General features: G+C 44.0%; 1 non-coding gene across 1 annotated transcript; it reads left to right on the top strand.

Annotated features, from left to right (window-relative positions):
• The first annotated feature begins 17474 nt into the window (after positions 1–17474).
• Positions 17475–17547, top strand: Trnaa-cgc (transfer RNA alanine (anticodon CGC)). The gene has a single exon. It is a non-coding gene; the product is annotated as a tRNA-Ala (tRNA).
• Positions 17548–20411: the final 2864 nt, after the last annotated feature.

Here is a 20411-nt window from a genome sequence, read left to right as displayed (position 1 = left end):
GGGGATCCATAAGCTTTGCATACCTTTGAATCATTTTCAGAAAAATTCTGCAGTGGTACCCCTGAGAAGTAAGGCCATGAATTAGTCAGCACTTGTATAATGAACAATATGTAAGTCAGTGTTATAACCTTCATTATACTTCATCAACGCATGCAAGGAAATTCCTTATCATTAAAACTATTTCCAGCAATCCTGAAGGACGTTTTCAGATCCTTAAACTGTCATTAAATCAAGTAAAATGTGTTAGTTTTTCTCATGTCATTATAGAGTTTGCAGATAAACTTGCTAAAGAGTGAAACAACTTACCACGGCTAAAGTTTCTAAGTAAGCCTGTAAGTCCATTATAATTAGACTAACGTAGTGTACGAGAAAGAGGTTGATAATATAATGGCATAAATAAACAATGAACTTCTAGAAAAGTTTGATGAGTTTTTGTATTTATGGCCGTTGAAGACGATGACAGGGTAAACGGGATAAGAAATACACAAAATGGTAAAAATGACTTGCAATGCTTTTAGCAAACTGATAACAGTTTAAAAATCACGATTGTATGTCGGAAAACTATTGTTCGTAATCTGGGTGCATTATCATTCTTGTCTAATAGCAAGGTAAGCTAGACTTTAAATGAGAAAATGGAGTGTTTCCCAGCGAGCAGTGCAACGTTATGTGTTGGGAACAGGGGACAGGTGACAGAAACACTTAACCGTGAGTGTCATTAAAGTGAAATGGAGGTGAGCTGGACAGGAGCCGGCCGGAGTGGCCGAGTGGTTCTAGGCGCTACAGTCTGGAACCGCGCGACCGCTACGGTCGCAGGTTCGAATCCTGCCTCGGGCATGGATGTGTGTGATGTTCTTAGGTTAGTTAGGTTTAAGTAGTGCTAAGTTCTAGAGTACTGATGACCTCAGATGTTAAGTCCCAGAGTGCCCAGAGCCATTTGAACCATTTTTTGAGCTGGACAGGTAGCCAGACGTCGCCCAAGAAAGTTTCGTGGTGGCTTCCAAGAGATAAGAAAAAGTCAAGAAGACCAAGTAAGGGAAAGTGTGTAAACGAAATTAAGAAATATGCAGGAACAACCTGGTTGTTCGTAGCTACAAACTATAATGCATGGAGAAGTCTGGACGGGGCTTTTATGCAGTATAGGATGACAAATGGCGGATCTCCTCTTGAGTTGCTACTGCATATAACCAAGTAATTTTTCGATGTCCTTGTACGACGCACTTTTCAAATGCTACCTGCTTCTCCTTCGACATTTCCACAGTCTACATGTTTCCTCCGTACAATTTTGTCCCCAGCCTGACGTCTTCGTCTTGCTTTTGTACTACTTCCTCTACAACAGTTTTCTTATGAAACGCTTCTTGCTCCAAAAGTTTGGTACTAGGGGACTTTACACAGTGAGTTACACATCGTTATGACAGGCCACGTAACTTTTATTGAATGCTCCAATGCACTTGAACGACACAGATACATGATACTATTTTTCAACAGTCACCAGATATCCATAAACAATGGTCGGAACGCTCTACCAATCGCCCACTTGTTCGAGGACAGAAATCCACTCCTTGGAAGGGGACCCACCCGGGTACCCGTGTGTGAATGGCACTATTTCACTACGATTGGACGCGACATTGAATTTGGTCCACGTATCACCAGAATGTTATGGTGGAAATGTGTCAAAGTTACATAGTTGACACACAAGAATCGTACAGTCTGCATTCTTCAACGTTTCCGGTTACCGCAACACTTCTCTCGTACCTCACTGTGATGCACCTATTAACCATGCCACAGCGGAACTGTACCTGTAGGAAGCCTGGAACATGTACTCTCTTTGGGCAAGACGCCGCTCTTTTTGAGTGGTCTTAGAGTGGGACGACATCTGAAACTTACTTTCTAAAGCCCTTATATATAATCTTGCTACATTGTCGCGCTAGTTGTTTGTACATGTACTACTGTGAAGAATGGACACTGAGGCGACAAAAGTCGTGGGATACCCCATAATATCGTGTGGATCTCCTATTGCGCGGCGTAGCGCAGCAGCTGGACATGGCATGGACTCAACATCTCGTTGGAATTCCCTTGCATGAATGCTGATCCATGCTGCGTCTATAGCCGTCCATTATTGCGGAAGTGTTGACTGTGGTGTCACCGCCAGACACCACACTTGCTAGGTGGTAACTTAAATCGGCCGCGGTCCTGTAGTACATGTCGGACCCGCGTGTCGCCACTGTGTAATCGCAAACCTAGCGCCACCACATGGCAGGTCACAAGACGGGGACTAGACCTCGCCCCAGTTGTACGGACGACATAGCTTGCGACCAGACGTACGAAGCTTTCCTCTCATTTGCCGAGAGACAGATTGAATAGCCTTCAGCTTAGTCCATAGCTACTACCTAGCAAGGCGCCATTTGTATCAGTGCTTATAGCTTACTACTATTCAAGAGATGTATTCCAACAAGAGAATAAAAGTTAAGTAACATCTACGTACTTTTCTTCTTATTCATTAATAAGTCTCATGTTCCAGAACTTCAAGCCCGTCTGCGTTAGTTTAGCGTGCACCTAGCTACCTCATTGTGTCTATGCTGTAAACAAGACACAACATTGACGGTGCAGGTTTTTGTGCACGAATTGACCTCTTGATTATGTCCCATAAATTATCGGTAGGACTCATGTCTGGCGACCTGGGTGGGCAAGTCGTTCGCTCTAGTTGTCCAGAATACTGGTCAAACCAGTCACGAACAATAGTGGGCCGTTGACATGGCGTGTTTTCATTCAAGAAAATTCCATCGTTGTTTAGGAATATGGTGTCTACGAATCGCTGCAAATGGTCTCTAAGCAGCCGAACACCCAGAGGACTCAGTCCATTCCATCTAAACACAGCCCACATTATTATGGGACCACCACCAGCTTGCACAGTGCCTTCTTGACAGCTTGGGTTCAAGGCGTCGTGGGTTCTGCACCATAGTCGAACCCGACAATCAGCTCTAACCAACTGATATCGGGAGTCCTCTGACTAGGCCACGGTTTTCCAGTCGTCTAGGTTCCAACCGATACAGTCACGAGCCCAGGAGAGGCGCTGCAGGCGAAGCCGTCCTGTCAGCAAAGGCACTCCGCCCTGTCATCTGCTACCATAGCCCATTAACGCCACATTTCGTAGCACTGTCCTAACGGATGCATTCGCTGTACATCCCACATTGATTACTGCCGTTATTTGACGCAGTTTTGCCTGCCTGTTAGCACTCAAAACTCTACACAGAGATCGCTGCTCTTGGTCGGTAAGTGGAGGTCATCGGTCACGGCGTTGTCGGTGGTGAGACGTAATGCCTGAAATTTGGTGCTGTCTACATACTTTTGATACTGTGCATCGCGGAATACTGAAATACTGAATTCCCTTACTGTTTCCGAAATGGAATGACCCATGCGTCTACCACCAGCTACGATTCCACGTTCAAAGCGTATAAATGACCGTCGCGCGGCCATAATCACGTCGTAAACCTTTTCATCTGAATCACCTGAGTACAAATGACAGCTCCGTCGATGAACTGCCCTTTTATACTTTGTGTACGCGATACTAGCGCCATCTGTAAATGTGCAAATTGCTACCCATCACTTGTGCCACCCGAGTGTATGTTGTAACATCAAGGATCATTTATAGAAGCCCCATACACAATCTCAACGGCAAGAGTGCGTTGAAAAAGGGCAATATTGCCGTTTGTTGTTCACAGGTCACCGTGAACGCAGGCCTGCTGTTGCCCTTGCTGTCGGCTCTGGGGTCCCCGGATGTGGCCAGGACCCTGCCCACCGCGCCGTTCCCGACCATCAGCCACCAGGGACCCCTCAGCACGATGAGCCTCGAGCTCGCGAAGACGGGCCACCAAGTCACCCACATCGCCACCAACCCGTCCAACGTACTGCAAGTAATCCATCTTCTCCTCAAAGTCGACAGCATAAAACTGTCACGAACGCAGCAGCAGGTGTCACATAAGAATAACAGTAAAAGTACAAAAATATAGTACTGAGTATGAAATGAAAGCTTACACGAGCATCCTCGCACTACTAAAGAACTAAGCTGCCTGCCAGAAAGTGAAGCACCCACAATACATCTACATCTACAGGATTGCATCGTAATTCACGATTAAGTGCCTGGAAGAGGGCTCATCGAACCATTTTAAGCTACTTCTCTACCGTTCCACTGGCCAACAGCGCGCAGGAAAAACGAACACTTTAATCTTTCCGTGCGAGCTCTGATTTCTCTTATTTTATTGTGATGATCATTTCTCCCCATGTAGGTGGGCGCCAAAGAACATTTTCACACTCTTAGGAGAAAGTTGGTGATTGAAATTTCATGAGAAGATCCTGCCACAACGAAAATTGCCTTTGTTTTAATGACTGCCACCTCATTTCGTGTATCACCCGTGCCACACACTCTCCTGTTTCACGATAGTACAAAGCGAGTTGCCCTTCTTTGAACATTTTCGATGTCCTTCGTCAGTCTTATCTGATGCGGATACCACGCCGCATTGTAATACTCCAGAAGATGGCACACAAGCGTAGTGTAAGCGTTTCCATAGAAGACCTGTTTCTCTTCTTAGTGTTCCGCCAATAAATCGAAGTCTTTGGTTTGCTTCCTGCACAACAGTATCTATGTGATCGTTCCAATTAAAATAACTCGTAACTGTAATCTCTAAGTATTTAGTTTAGTTACAGCCTTTGGATTTGTGTCATTGATCGTGCAACTTAAATTTAGCGGATTCCTTTTAGTGCTTACGTGGGTGGCTACACTTTTTATGGTTTAGTCCAGTGCCACTTTTTGCACCATACAAATATCTTGTCTAAATCTTTTGCAGTTCGTTTTGATCATCTGATGACTTTACATAATGGTAAATGAGAGCGTCATCTGCAAGCAACCTAAGTGGGCTATTCAGATTATCCCCTAAATTATTTACGTAGATCAAGGACAACAGAGGGCCTATAACACTTCCTTGGTGAACGTCAGACATTACTTCCGTTTTACTAGATGACTTTCACTCAGTTGTTACGAACTGTCACCTCTCTTACAAGAAAGCACGAATCAAATCACACAACTCAGGCGTTTCTCCATAGGCACGCAATTTCATTAGAAGTCGCATGTGATGAACGACGTCAACAACCTTCTGGAAATATAAAAATTATGGAATAAATTTGAAGTCTCCTGTCGACAGCGCTTATTACTACGTGACAATAAAGAACTAGCTGTGTTTCACAAGAACAATGTATTCTCAATCCGTGTTGGTTATTTGTCAATAAATCGTTTTATTCGAGGTGATTCGTAATGTTCGAGCGCAGTCCAGAACTCTACAACAAATCGACGTTTGTGGTATGGGTCTGTAATTCAGCGGATTACTCCTATTGCCTTTCTTAAGTATTGGTGTGATTTGTCGAACTTTCTACTCTTTGGGTACTGATCTTTCTACGAGCGAGCGGTTATAAAGGATTGCTAAGTATGAAGCTACTCTATCAGCATACTCTGAAAGGAGACTGACTGATGTAAGATCTGGACCGGAAGCATTGCCTTCCTTGAGCGTTTTAAGCTGCTTCGCTACCCTGGGGATGTCTGCTTCTAAGTTGCTTATGTTGGCAGTTGTTCTTAATTCGAATTCTGTAGTTTTTACAGCGTCGAATGTGATACACTTACACACTATCGCACGTATGTTAACGACTGGGCGCGGTTCACACGATATGTGATAAGACATGTGGAAATTAAGATCAGCGATGCGACACTTATCGGTGTGACAGATGTGTTCCGAATGGGATGATACGGTATGCGATAGCATGCGTGATGAGACTCGCCATACGGCAGACAGCAAGACCGCACAAATCACGTTGCTATTTCAGTTTCAATCATGAGCTCTTCTCCGAGGACTTTATTGTGACCGATCGTTATTTAAAGCTCAACAGAATGGAAAAGAGAAGGTCGTATTGGTCGCAACCGGACAGCGTTACAAATATCAAACATTATTCAGCTGTTGTTTCTCGTGAGCTGTCCCAACACGAACACAGATTCCACGAATTCTGCAGAATGAGCCCAGACACTTCCCAGCGTTTGGAGCAACTACCATCAGCTACTCTGACAAAGCGAGATACAAATTTTCTCCTGCTGAGACGCTCCTCATTACCTTAAGGTGACCTGGTGAAAGTGGAGCATGACGTTAAAAGCATCACCATGAAAACTTTGTCGTTTGTAAAAACACCTAGTATAGTACTTTCAATGTGGTTCATACCTATATACAGGGGCTAGGCAAAATAATGTGAACACATGTACTTACTTGGGAATGGTTTATTAATAAGGGTGGAATGTTACGCCACTCTTCGATTTAACTCCTGTAGTGACGAGGGAGGCGGAATTTTGCTCCGTAGTCTGAGCCCCAACACCGCCCACAAGGGACTGCACTGGTCAGGGAAGACGCTGCAGTTCAGTTGCATGCTCCTCACACAACGATTGTACTCTTCTGACTTTGCGAATGGATGCATTGTCGTCCTGAAATATGGCATCATTGTTGTGGAACAACATTTGAAGCATGGTGTGCAGCTGTTCACCTGAAATATTCCCGTAATCGTTGGATACAACACGGCATTTGAGAGTAATGATGGAACCAGCAGAATACCATGATATGCCTGCCCACTCCATCACGCCCCCACCTTCATGCTTAACCGTCGGAATCAAGCAGTCAGTATTGTACGATTCCTTTGGCGTTATCCAGACGTAAACCCGGCCCGATGTTGGAAATAACGAAACGTTGACTCGTCGGACCATGTGACGTGTTTCCACTGATCAGCCGTCCAGGATTTATGATCCTGACACCATGTTTTACGCTTCTTTGCGTTGGTTGTCGCCACTAATGGTTTAGGTGTAGCAGTTCGTCCATGAATATTCTCTTTATAGAATTCTCGGCTGACAGTGTCGATAGATACGGGGTCTCGAGGACGGCTGCTGAGCTCTGCAGTCACTTCAGCCGCTACAGTTTTGTGTCGTTTTGACACAATTCGTATTAGCGTTCAACGAACTCTGTCTATTATATTTCATTTGCCACCCACCATTACGTTTACACGATGATGTCTTTCCATGTTTCGTGTAGGCTGCCATGACTGTTGAAACAGTTGCTCTTGAAACATTTAATAAGTTGGCTGTCTTGCTTACTGATGCTTCAGCTAATGGGGCCCTCGCCACGCGGGGTGGCCGCGTGGTTCAGGGCGCCATGTGACGGATTGCGCGGCTCCTCTCGCCGGAGGTTCGAGCCCTCCCTCGGGCATGGGTGTGTGTGTTGTTCTTAGCATAGGTTAGTGTAAGTAGTGTGTAAGTCTAGGGACCGATGACCTCAGCAGTTTAGTCACTTAGGAATTCACACGCACATAATCGGACCCCCACAATCGGCCCTCTTTGGAACTCTGTTAGGTCTTTGATTGCACGTGGACCTTGGCCTCTGAACACAAATACGAAGTAAACAACCTGCACTGATTTGTTAGCCCGTACTCGTACTGAACACGTACAGTCCAGAGTGACACGTGCCTTACCTGCATTGTTGACCGTCAAGCACAACCATCCCATTTTTACCACTGTTCACATTATTTTGCCTATCCCCTCTAAATAATGGTTGCAAATTGATGAAACTAGGATAATATTTATACAACTGTTCAGTTACGCAGTGTAGTATATGATTCAGTTTGAGGAGTATTCGGAAGATACGTTGCTGGATTTGAAGTGAGATCACTTACCATAGACAATGTAAAAATGGTTGGTGAACTGTATGTGGGGATTGGCAGTGTTTTTGAAGGAGTGGAAGAAGTCCACCATAAGCAAAATCCCAGCTGGTCCTCCTTGGCTTCGTCCAGCTGCTCGTTCAGAAGTAACAGGAATTTAGCTTTGCTCTCTTTTACGCCTGTCACAAGGTTTACTGAAATCAGGGAACGCAGACTGAAAAAACGTCCAGTCAGCATCAGCTGACGACTCCTAGTGGCTTTTCCTTTCAGAACTTTTTCATGTCCTGTTTCGGCATGTGCAGCAAATAAAAATGAGGAACACGACGCAACTTCACACTCCGCATAGCAGGCAACAATAGCCTCGCGCGTGTTGCGTAACTCCGAACCTCATCGCAGACAAGCAACCTGTGTACATTAGATAATCAATTAATTAATCGTGCAAACGTAATATACATGAGTACTTGATATTTTTTGAGGACAGTTTATCAATAAAAATGAACGGCGAAGGGGTAAAACGGAACGATCACCAGTGAAGTAGTTCCCAACAATTGAAGAGTTTGTCCGTCTCTACTGTGAAGGGCACGGATATCCCACGTACTTGTGAGACAGCGTCATCGGCACCTGATGAAGTACCAAAGGGTCTCCATTTGTCCTGCTGGTCGAATCATCCAATATTTGTTTTTTGGCGCATTCAGATGTGACGGTGGCCTGATGTTGAAGAACATGGTACTCGAGAACATGCATATTCATCGTCAAGATTGAAGTGGGGCAATACTATCAGTTTCATAAGTGCTAACTGTAATTCTCTCAGAGAGAGCAAAGGGTCTGAAAGAACAGTTGGACGGAATGGAGTGTCTTGAAAGGACAAACAAGGATAATGAAATGTAGTTGAATTAAGTCAGGCAATGCTGAGCGAGTTAGATTAGGAAACGAGACACTTAAAGTAGTAGATGATTTTTGCTATTTAGGAAGCAAAATAACTGATGATGGCCAAAGTAGAGAGAATATAAAAGTAGACTGGCGTTTCTGAAGTAGTGAAATTTGCTAACATCCAGTGTAGATTTCAATGTCAGGATGGAAGTACATGTATGGAGTGTAGTCTTGTACGGATGTGAAACATGAACGATAAACAGTTTACACAAGAAGAGAATGGAAGCTTTTGAAATGCGGTGCTATAGAAAAATGCTGAAGACTAGATGTGTAGATCACGTAACTAATGAGGAAGTACTGAACAGAATTGGGGAGCAAAGAAATGTATGGCATAACCTGACTAGAAGAAGGGCTCGGTTGGTAGGACATATTCTGAGTCTTCAAGGGATCGCTAGTTTAGTGCGAAGGGAATTGTGGGGGCCAGAAATCATAGAGGGATACCAAGATATGAGTATAGTAAGCAGATTCAGAAGGAGATGAAGTGGCTTACACAGAATAGAGAATCAAGGAGAGCTGTAAATTGGAAATTTGTGGTAAGGTCTTATGGGACCAAACTGCTGAGGTAATCGGTCCCTAAGCCTACACACTACTTAATCTAACTTAAATTAACTTACACAATGGACAACACACACACCCATTCCCGAGGGAGGACTCGAACCTCCGACGAATGGAGCCGCGCGGACCGTGACAAAGCGCCGCAGACCGCGCGGCTACCAGTCGCGGCATGGAGAGCTGTATCAAACCAGTCTTCGAAATGAAGACCACAACAGTAAATACGCATTTCGCCTTAGTATGCTGGCAGTGTCTCGTTCTTCCAGTATTTCAACCTGCCGCAGCAACACGTGGCCTCTGGAGAGGAGCCGAACATCTGTGTTATTTATTTTGGCTTTCGCAGTCCTCTTTGTTTCCAACTTTCCTGTCTGCGAGTAAGTAAATGTGATAACGCGGCTAGTTTGAACTTTACTCCAGCGTGGCCTGAATTTTCACTGAGCGAGGGTCACAGTTCCATGTAGCAGATGGACAGTATTGAAACCGGAGTGGCTGTTGAATGGACCGCGGCAGAAGTTTGTTTTTGCACAGCTCAGTTGGACAGTTGCTCATGGGAACATCCCTTTCTTTTGTGCATCAGGTAGACGGTCTTGGACAAGGGAACTGCAGGTTATTCATCAGTTATGAAAGCTTCCTTAAAGGACTTCTCTGGTATTAGGGAAAATGGCGTTTGATTAATCTACGAGTAATTTAAATTGAGATTAGAGTCTATTCTTTTCATTTCTTTGCGAAGGTTAGAAAATATTGCACCACCGTTTATTATTCTTTACTTTCTTACATAAATTCACGTGACCCTCTTTCTGTTTTAACCGTTAATTTTGTGGTCTTGTGTGTGTAATGTTTTAGTATCATGAGCAGATATATCTGGGGTGTTTTGCTATCTGGGTTTTGGTTATTCGTGTGTAGGCTTCTCAGTGGAGAATTTTCGCAGATTTTGAAGGAGATTTCTTTGTGACTGTCTAAACTTGGATCCTCTGCCTATCACTTGGTCGTCACTGAAAGCTTATCGATCATTGGTATTGCTTAAACGACAGAACTCAAAGCCCTGAATGCAACAAATGATTACGAATTCCTATTTATTGCATGGATTTTGAATTGATTGAAGAGAGGCGGAATTTTGACCCTCAGCCGATCATACGGCCTAAGCTTGTCTGCCCATGTCGAATGCAAGTAGTGGTTGAGACATTAATTGTTAATACGATGCCTACCTTTATAAATGGAAAATTCCTTTTGGTTAACGATTTATATGTTCTTTTCCACTTTGTGATGGTCGTAGATATTCCTCGATCGACCAGATGTCCACAACCAGCACTCCAACTCACTAGATGAGACTCAGTAAGCTTTTGAATGGTTGAACTGAAGTTGCTGGGATCATGCAAGTGTCAGTAAGTGAATACTCTCCATTTCCCATATTACTTTCCCATCCCTAAATGTCGGATTGTGCTTGTCTATGTTAGCCACTGTGTTCTTAGCAGTTCATAAACAACTATTCAGTAAGAGATCATACTGGAAAAATATTTTTTTATTGCGTTTATGTGTGATGAGACTACAACTACGTTCCTTTCTCAGGTTTTCTGATAACTAATGAATAAAATTAATCTTGTGTTTAATAAATATTCTGGTAACTTATCCATGATCTCTCTCCCACATCCACATTGTCTGGGATCCCAACGTGCAAGTACACTACTGGCCATTAAAATTGCTACACCACGAAGATGACGTGCTACAGACGCGAAATTTAACCGACAGGAAGAAGATGCTGTGATATGCAAATGATTAGCTTTTCAGACTATTCACACAAGGTTGGCGCCGGTGGCGACACCTACAACGTGCTCACATGAGGAAAGTTTCCAACCGATTTCTTATACACAAACAGCAGTTGACCGGCGTTGCCTGGTGAAACGTTGCTGTGATGCCTCGTGTAAGGTGGAGAAATGCGTACCATCACGTTTCCGACTTTTATAAAGGTCGGATTGTAGCCTATCGCGATTGCGGTTTATCGTATCGCGACATTGCTGCTCGCGTTGGTCGAGATCCAATGACTGTTAGCAGAATATGGAATCGTTGGGTTCAGGAGGGTAATACGGAACGCCGTGCTGGATCCCAATGGCCTTGTATCACCAGCAGTCGAGATGACAGGCATCTTATCAGCATAGCTGTAACGGATCGTGCAGCCACGTCTCGATCCCTGTGTCAACAGATGGGGACGTTTGCAATACAACAACCATCTGCACGAACAGTTCGACGACGTTTTACAGCAGCAACGACTATCAGCTCGGAGACCATGGCTGCGGTTACCCTTGACGCTGCATCACAGACAGGAGCGCCTGCGATGGTGTACCCAACGACGAACCTGGGTGCACGAATGGCAAAACGTCATTTTTTCGGATGAATCCAGGTTCCGTTTACAGCATCATGATAGTCGCATCCGTGTTTGGCGACATCGCGTTGAACGCACATTGGAAGCGTGCATTCGTCATCGCCATACTGGCGTATCACCCGGCGTGATGGTATGGGGTGCCCTTGGTTACACGTTCCGGTCACCTCTTGTTCGCATTGGGTTACGACCGGTGGGTCTACCCTTCATTCGATCCCTGCGAAACCCTACATTTCAGCAGGATAATGCACGACCACATGTTGCAGGTCCTGTACGGGTCTTTCTGGTTACAGAAAATGTTCGACGGCTGCCCTGGCCAGCACATTCTCCAGATCTCTCACCAACTGAAAACGTCTGGTCAATGGTGGCCGAGCAACTGGCTCGTCACAATATGCCAGTCACTACTCTTGATGAACTGTGGTATCGTGTTGAAGCTGCATGGGCAACTGTACCTGTACACGGCATCCAAGCTCTGTTTGACTGAATGTCCAGGCGTATCAAGGCCATTACTACAGCCAGAGGTGGTTGTTCTGGGTACTGATTTCTCAGGATATATGTACCCAAATTGCGTGAAAATGTAATCACATGTCTGTTCTAGTATAATATATTTGTTCATTGAATACTCGTTTATCATCTGCATTTCTCCTTGGTGTAGCAATTTTAATGGCCAGTAGTGTAGTTGGCCGTTAGATGTGCCTTAGTTAAGGAAGGGATGGTTTGGTGGAAGGACATTTAATGAAAAAATAGAAAATATTGCACTTCTCATGATGTCATCAGCTACCCCTCCTGCTCCCCCCCCCCTCCTCACCCCGCCACCGCCATATGTCTACCGGGAGTTCAGTAGGTAACCATCCTAGTTATCCATTGTGCACAAAATACTCACTTATTGAGCCGTTGAGCCACTTCCGTTGTTCGAACATAATTTATCCAATGGGCATGCAGGACTGCACGGGCGGCCGTTGTGACCGAGCGGTTCTAGGCGCTTTAGTGTGGAACCGCGCGACCGCTACGGTCGCAGGTTCGAAACCTGCCTCGGGCATGGATGTGTGTGATGTCCTTAGGTTTAAGTAGTTCTAAGTTCTAGGGGACTTATGACCTCAGATGTTAAGTCCCATAGTGCTCAGAGCCATTTGAACCACGGCTGTACATACGCTGCACACGAGCAAAATCTGAGTGACCTCAGGTTGTCCTAAAACAAAATATAAAGTTCCCAAAATGTAAGCACAAGTTCCACCTACCCTTGTGGACCTCACGTGATCTAGAAAAGGGAGGATGGCTGCGTTGTGCACCGAAGACGTCTAACCCCTCCACATCCGCGCCTGCCATCCGAGAACAAGTAGTGGATTCGCTGCAACACTGTATGCTAACCAGCACCATTCGTCAAAGACTGGCAGCAGTCAGACTAGGAAATCACCGTCTCATGCGTAGACTGCTGTTAACACCACAACACAAATGGCTGTGTGTGGAGTTGCGCCGTGACAGGGAAACATGGACTGCTGACGAATGGCGCCGCATTTCATTCAGCGATGAATCTCAGATTTTCACTGTCATGGATGACAGCTGTTGGCAAGTACGGTGCCAATTTGTGAAGAGGTTCCATTCTTCCAACTTTTGCAGAGGCACGGAGATGTTGTTCCCGGCGTCATGACGTGGGGCGTCATCGGTTATGACTTCAGGTCACGGATGGGAACTCTGACTGCATGATGGTACGTCACAGATTGAAACTTCTTAATAAAATATTTGCTTAAACTGCTGAGTGAAATGAAATACAAGTGTCATTTCGCTAGTCTTTATCCTTACGACACAACAGCCAACTGAATTTGCCCTGGCAAACAGAACTCAAACTTTTCGTATTCATTAATTACTCTCAATATACAACGGTAACGCGATCTGACTGCTACCAAATTAACCCAGAGGAATGGCCCTGACTAAAAAGAAATCCTAACAATAACCTATACATTTCATTAAGCAGTTGCCTCACCAAAATCTTCATTACGCGAACTACTGCAATACAGCGACCGTCAATACTGCCAGCTAAATAAAAGATTCTAACTACTAAAGCCACTAACTACTAATAGGCATGTGGTTAGCAAAGGAAAGATTTCGTTACAAATCAAATAATATTTTTTTTTATCTTAATAATGTGACATCCAGTGCAAACACGAATATAAATCGTCATTGACATCTAGTACAAAGGTATCTCCAAGTCGAACCTGTACAGATCGTTAGCCTACGCTAACACTTCAAACCTCTGCCCTCCATCAGTGCTAACTTCCCACATCTAACATCAATCACTGCTGGCTGTTCACCTCTAACTGCCCAACAGTACTTCCATCACTGCTGGCGACTTACTTCCAACTGCCCAACAGTACTGGCGATTAACTTCCAACAACGATTCCGACCAGCCACAGAGTCTCTTACAAAGAAAGCGCAGTCAGAGATCCAATGCAACGCGTTACACAGCGCTGCCAGCACAGAAGCAGCCCACTTATAAGATGTCCTGCGTCCTCACGTGTTGCTTCTCATGCGACATTACCGTGGCGCCATTTTTCAACAGGACAAGGCACGTGCCCATGAACTGTCAGCGTTGCGTTGAGGAAATCTCGTTGCCGGCAAGGTCCCCAGACCTGCTCCCGGGAGATCACGTGAGGGACCAGCTTGGACATCAGCCCCATCCCTGTGCTAGTGTCCAGGATATCAAGGACCAGTTATAATAGTTGTCAGCCAGATTGATTCAGGAGAGGAGAAAATGGCGTTATGGTAGCCTTTTCAATTGTATCGGTGCAGGCATCCTGGTCAGAGCAGGTGCAAAGTCATACTGAAAATGGGCTCATAGTGCCAAGTTCTTTGAAAATTTGACGCAATTTTGTAATCATTGAAATAACATCATACAGCCTCTCAACCTGTCAAGTTTCGTTTCGTTTCCTCCATCCCTTCTAACTGTTCCACATTTTTCAGGTGATGTATTTGTTGAGGCCTTTATTTCAATTTCTGACTTGACTTGGACGTTATGGTATGTTTCGTCAAAATTAATTACCTCGGTGGCAGTGGACTAGCAGCTTACTACAGGCGTGTTCCAGTCCACCGCCGATAGGCGAAAATGGCACGCTGCTGCGCACATTTTTGGAAGGCGACATTCGTAAACGTTCTTACAGATTGGATGGAATGGATGCTGTCGTTTCTGGACTCAAACAGGTCCTGTTTTGATGGTGGCTTTCAGTAATTGGAAGCGTGGCTTTTCTATCAGCCATATTTGATGTGTCTGTTCAACGTACAATTAAAAGTTGTTGCTCCATTAACAATTTTTTCACGAAGACCCCTGACCCCCATACACTGCCGCATGCTTATATAAATCCGAGACACTCATTCAGTAATTGGGGATTAGAATTTATAGTAACTGCAAGCCGTGACATCTTAAGGGGTCGACTGAAAGAGGTGACACACGAATGCATAGTTTTGAGTTATTGTACTGTTTTCATCGTAAGAATAAGCCTAATGTAAACGTGACACCATGTATTCTTCCGCGTCTGCAGGAAGCACGTTGGATTTCGTTTAACCTGTAGCGGTAGCTAAGGTTTCTCGAGGACAGTCACGTACGATAACAGGGATACGTTTTATGCTGTACGTTACGCTACATCGACTGAGCGATAATACGGCACAACAGTTTTACAAGCACATTTAACTCGGGCAGCTCAGGCCAGCCAATTGGCCAAGCTAACCTGCCATGATGTTAACTACTGAAGTTGAGTTGAAACGTAAAAAGAGGTAAACAGGACCTACTTCCAAGAGCGTAATAACAGTTTACGTGTGCTGCAGCTGCTTTACATCAGGTTTATTCTTGTGATGAACAAAGTACAAGGTGCACAACTTTGCTTCCGCCGTTTGTCCCCAACATTTGAGGCTTTAATGAAACAAATTGGTTACACATGTATCATTCAAAGTATTTTCCATCGCTGGCCACTACTTTCTCCCATGTTTCGGGCGGTGTACCAATCCTGCGTCGAAAAACATTTTTCATCTTTTGAAGCGATCCACGTCTTCATGAGATCGAAAGTGTTGGTCAGCCAGGCCATGCGCCATTGATCTAAACAGGTGATAGTCAGAGGGAGCAATGTCTGGAGAATACGGCAGGTGGGGAATGACTTCCCATGTTAACGTTTCCAGGTACGTTTAGACCTGTTTTGCAACGTGGGGTCGAGCGTTGTCGTGCTGCAAAATCACTTTATCATGGCTCTCGCTGCATTGCGGCCGTTTGTCTTTTTAATGCTCTGCTCAAACGCATTAATTGCGTTCAATAACGAGCACCTGTGACTGTTTCACTTGGTTATAACACCTCATAGTACACGACGCCGAGCTGGTCCCACCAATTGCAGAGCACGATCTTGGAGCCGCAAATATTCGGTTTGGCCATCGACGTGGAAGCATGGCCGGGATATCCCCATAATTTTTTGAGTTTAGGGTTATCGTAATGAACCCATTTTTCGTCTCCGGCCACAATGCGATGCAGAAATCCCTTCCGTTTTTGCCTCTGAAGCAACTGTTCACAAACGCGCAAACGCCGTTCAACGTCTCTTGGTTTTAGCTCACACGGGACCCAAGTGCCCTCTGTCTGAATCATGCCCATAGCCTTGAGACGTTTTGAAATGTCTTGCTGTGTCACTCCCACTAATCGTGCCGATTCTTCTTGAGCTTGACCCGAGTCTTCACTCAGCAATGTCTCCAATTCCGTATCTTGGAAAACATTCTCTCTTCTACAACTATGCCGGTCTACGACGTTAAAATCACCGTTCTTGAAGCGTTGAAACCACTCACGACACTTCTTTCACTAACAGCGTCCTTACCATGCGTACTTGAGAGCATTCGATGAGACTCAGCCGCTGTTTTCTACATACTGACACAAAACAGTAACACCTCCAGCAAATTATGAGAATTAGGCTCGTAAACTGAAATTTTCAATCAAGAACAACTTTATGATGCAGACACAAATCGAATATAGTTTGAATGAGGTTATGTTGACCGAGGTCCAAGCTTACTGCCTGACGTCTGCGATCAGTTTCTTTCGATCGCTACTTACCGTTGTCACCACCTATCGGCAAACGGCGGAAGCTAAGTTGTACACCTTGTATATGTCCCATGTGTTTGGTTAAATCTGTAAATCGTAAAACACTGCAGACATGTTTGTAATTTTTTTCCATGAATTATCAATCTGTTGTCAGGTATGTAATCTGCGATACGGCTAAGAAAAAGGTTATAAAGACATACAAAATTGTTTACTTCTGATATTATCCCTACTGTTGTGGAATAGCACTACCTTGTATCAAAAATCACCTCTAAACATTTGGTAGCAAATAGCTCTCTAGCTCTAAAAGTAGAAAAATATAAGTTAATGCGGATGAGTAGGCAGAACAAAGTGGGTTCGGATGCAGCATTAGTAGCGACTTGCCTGAGCGTATCGTTGCAAAGCGATGTGAAATGAAACGAGCATGTGAGGATTGTGGTAGGAAAGGAGAACGGTCGACTTCGGTTTATTGGAAGAATTCTAGAAAATTGTGGTTTATATGTAAAGGAGACCGCATATAGCACGCTAGTCTGACCTATTCTTGAGTACTGCTTGAATGTTTGGGATCTGTACCAGGTCATATTAATGGAAGACATCAAGGCAAATCAGAGGCGGGCTGCTAGATTTGTTACTGATAGGTTCTAGCAACACACAAATGTTATGGAGCTGCTTCAGGAACTCAGATGGGTCATCTCTGGAGGAAAGGTGACGTTCTTTCCCAGGAACACTTTTGAGAAAATTTAGAAAACCGGCATTTGAAGATTGGATACGAAAAATGGGGCTCTTTCGGAGGTACATACCGGGTGATCAAAAAGTCAGTATATACCGAGCGAGGTGGCGCAGTGGTTAGCGCACTGGACTCGCATTCGGGAGGACGACGGTTCAATCCCGTCTCCAGCCATTCTGATTTAGGTTTTCCGTGATTTCCCTAAATCGTTTCAGGCAAATGCTGGGATGGTTCCTTTGAAAGGGCACGGCCGATTTCCTTCCCCATCCTTCCCTAACCCGAGCTTGTGCTCCGTCTCTAATGACCTCGTTGTCGACGGGACGTTAAACAACACACTAACCACTAACCTAACTAAAAAGTCAGTATAAATTTGAAAACTGAATAAATCACGGAATAATGTAGATAGAGAGGTACAAATTGACACACATGCTTGGAATGACATGGGGTTTTATTAGAACAAAAAAAAATACAAACATTCAAAAAATGCCCGACAGATGGCGCTTTATCTGATCAGAATAGCAATACTTAGCATAGCAAAGAAAGAGAAAGCAAAGATGATGTTCTTTACAGGAAATGCTCAATATGTCCATCATTCCTCAACAATAGCTGTAGTCGAGGAATAATGTTGTGAACAGCACTGTAAAGCATGTACGGATTATGGTGAGGCATTGGCGTCGGATGTTGTCTTTCAGCATCCCTAGAAATGTCGGTCGATCATGATACACTTGCGACTTCAGCTAACCCCAAAGCCAATAATCGCACGGACTGAGGTCTGGGGACCTGGGAGGCCAAGCATGACGAAAGTGGTGGCTGAGCACACGATCATCACCAAACGACGCGCGTAAGAGATCTTTCACGCGTCTAGCAATATGTTTTTTTTTTTTTTTTTTTTTTTTTTTGTCATTCCAAGCATGTGTGTCAATTTATTTTAAATTTATTCTGACTTTTTGATTGCGAGTGGAACAGGAAAGGAAATGTCAAATTAAACACCTTTCAGCCGCCAAGTTTCCAACCTTATTTTATTTGGCAACGAGTTTCAGCGTTTTAGTACGTCATCTTCATGCCCCTGACCGACGTGTAGGGAGAGTCTACCTGGAGTGTGATCAAAACAGAGGCCAGCAATATTGGTATTAGTAGATCACTACAGCAAAAATCTACTAATACAAGTATTGCTGGCCCCTGTTTTGGTCACAACCCAAGTAGATTCTTCCTACACGTTGGTCAGGGGCATGAAGATGACGTAGTAAAACGCTGAAACTGGTTGCCAAATAAAATATGGTTAGAAACTTGAAGGATGAAAGGTGTTTAATTCGACATCGTCTATCGAACAGCCGAGTCCCGCAACCATCTCTAGAAAGATGGACATACAGAGGAAAGGAAATGGCTAGTAGTGAATGGGTAACTCCGCCACTCGCTGCAAGGTGGATGTAAATGTATATGTAGATGTGACTTTTAGTATCTTACATCAGAGAGTAGTGTACCAGAGCCACAAAACGTACGAAAGAAGGAAACTATTAAGGTCATAATCTTCAAATATTCGCAAAGTAACCATTGAAACAGGTCAGTTGGGAGTTCGTTATTGGCATTTCTGGAATTTGTACGTACAATAGATGTCCCAGACTCTAAGCCACAATTTTGAATCGCTTGTTAATCGCGCGCAGTCTTTGCTCAAGTAGCTGTGTCGCTGGAAAATGTGCTTGTTTTTGTCACCGCTGCTTGGCAGCGAGGAGCGCAGGAGTTCTATCGTTAGAGTATTGAGACAAATCCAGAATAGAGAACTCGTGGCAATGTGGACGTAAAGTTATGTGCATGTGTGTTCAAGTAAAATGATTTATATTTTAATATTGTAAAACAGACGTGAAAGACATGGTTAGTGACTTAAAATGAAAAGCGTAGGAAGAGGAACGAAGGTAACATTTTAATATTTTTATTTACTGGCATTGTAGTCGCGTAGTTAGTATTCATTGTTGAAAGAGACATCCATATCAGAGAACTTCAGATTTTTCATTAAATACTGGGTAATTTTCACTGTAAGATATTTTTCACGTTTATTAATGATTTTCCAATATTAGTGAAATAAGAATTTATTACCAATGTTGCCCTTTGTCAATGTTAATGAGTGTTGTAACATGAACTTCATGCAATAAATAATATACCAGATAATTTAAAAACAGTGTGTTCAAGAAATATTTCACCTAGGAACATTAGCCACACCCTCGATCCAATTCATTTCATATTTAAAGGAGAGTCTCACTCAGTGATGTATAAAATAGTTTACTTGCTGTCTGGAGCATTGCGCTAAGCTCTCAGCTATTGTAGTTACAAATTTGCAACTGGCATACAGAGAGCAGCAAGCAACGCGTTTCCAAGCAATTACATTACCAGCTAAGACTTTTTTTATTTCAGGAGAAGTTTTGCTACAAAAATTATCAATGCACAGGGGTCATTTCATTAACAGCATTATTACGCAGATCATTAACGCATAAGGACCACTTTGTTTAATTAAAGAGATTAATAGTAAAGTTCAAGATTTCTACATCTACATATATACTCCGCAATCCATGATACGGTGCGTGGCGGAGGGTACCTCGTACCACAACTAGCATCTTCTCTCCCTGTTCCACTCCCAAACAGAACGAGGGAAAAATGACTGCCTTTATGCCTCTGTACGAGCCCTAATATCTTCTCTTTGTGGTCTTTCCACGAAATATAAGTTGGCGGCAGTGAAGTTGTACTGCAGTCAGCCTCAAATGCTGGTTCTCTAAATTTCCTCAGTAGCGATTCACGAAAAGAACGCCTCCTTTCCTCCAGAGACTCCAACCCGAGTTCCTGAAGCATTTCCAAACACTCGCGTGATGATCAAACCTACCAGTAACCAATCTAGCAGCCCGCCTCTGAATTGCTTCTATGTCCTCCGTCAATCCGACCTGATAGGGATCCCAAACGCTCGAGCAGTACTCAAGAATAGGTCGTATTAGTGTTTTATAAGCGGTCTCTTTTACAGATGAACCACATCTTCCCAAAATTCTACCAATGAA

The sequence above is a fragment of the Schistocerca nitens genome, chromosome 4 (genome assembly GCF_023898315.1).
Source record: "Schistocerca nitens isolate TAMUIC-IGC-003100 chromosome 4, iqSchNite1.1, whole genome shotgun sequence".
Classification (NCBI taxonomy): Eukaryota; Metazoa; Arthropoda; class Insecta; order Orthoptera; family Acrididae; genus Schistocerca; species Schistocerca nitens.
This window is presented reverse-complemented; position numbering and strand designations above follow the sequence as displayed.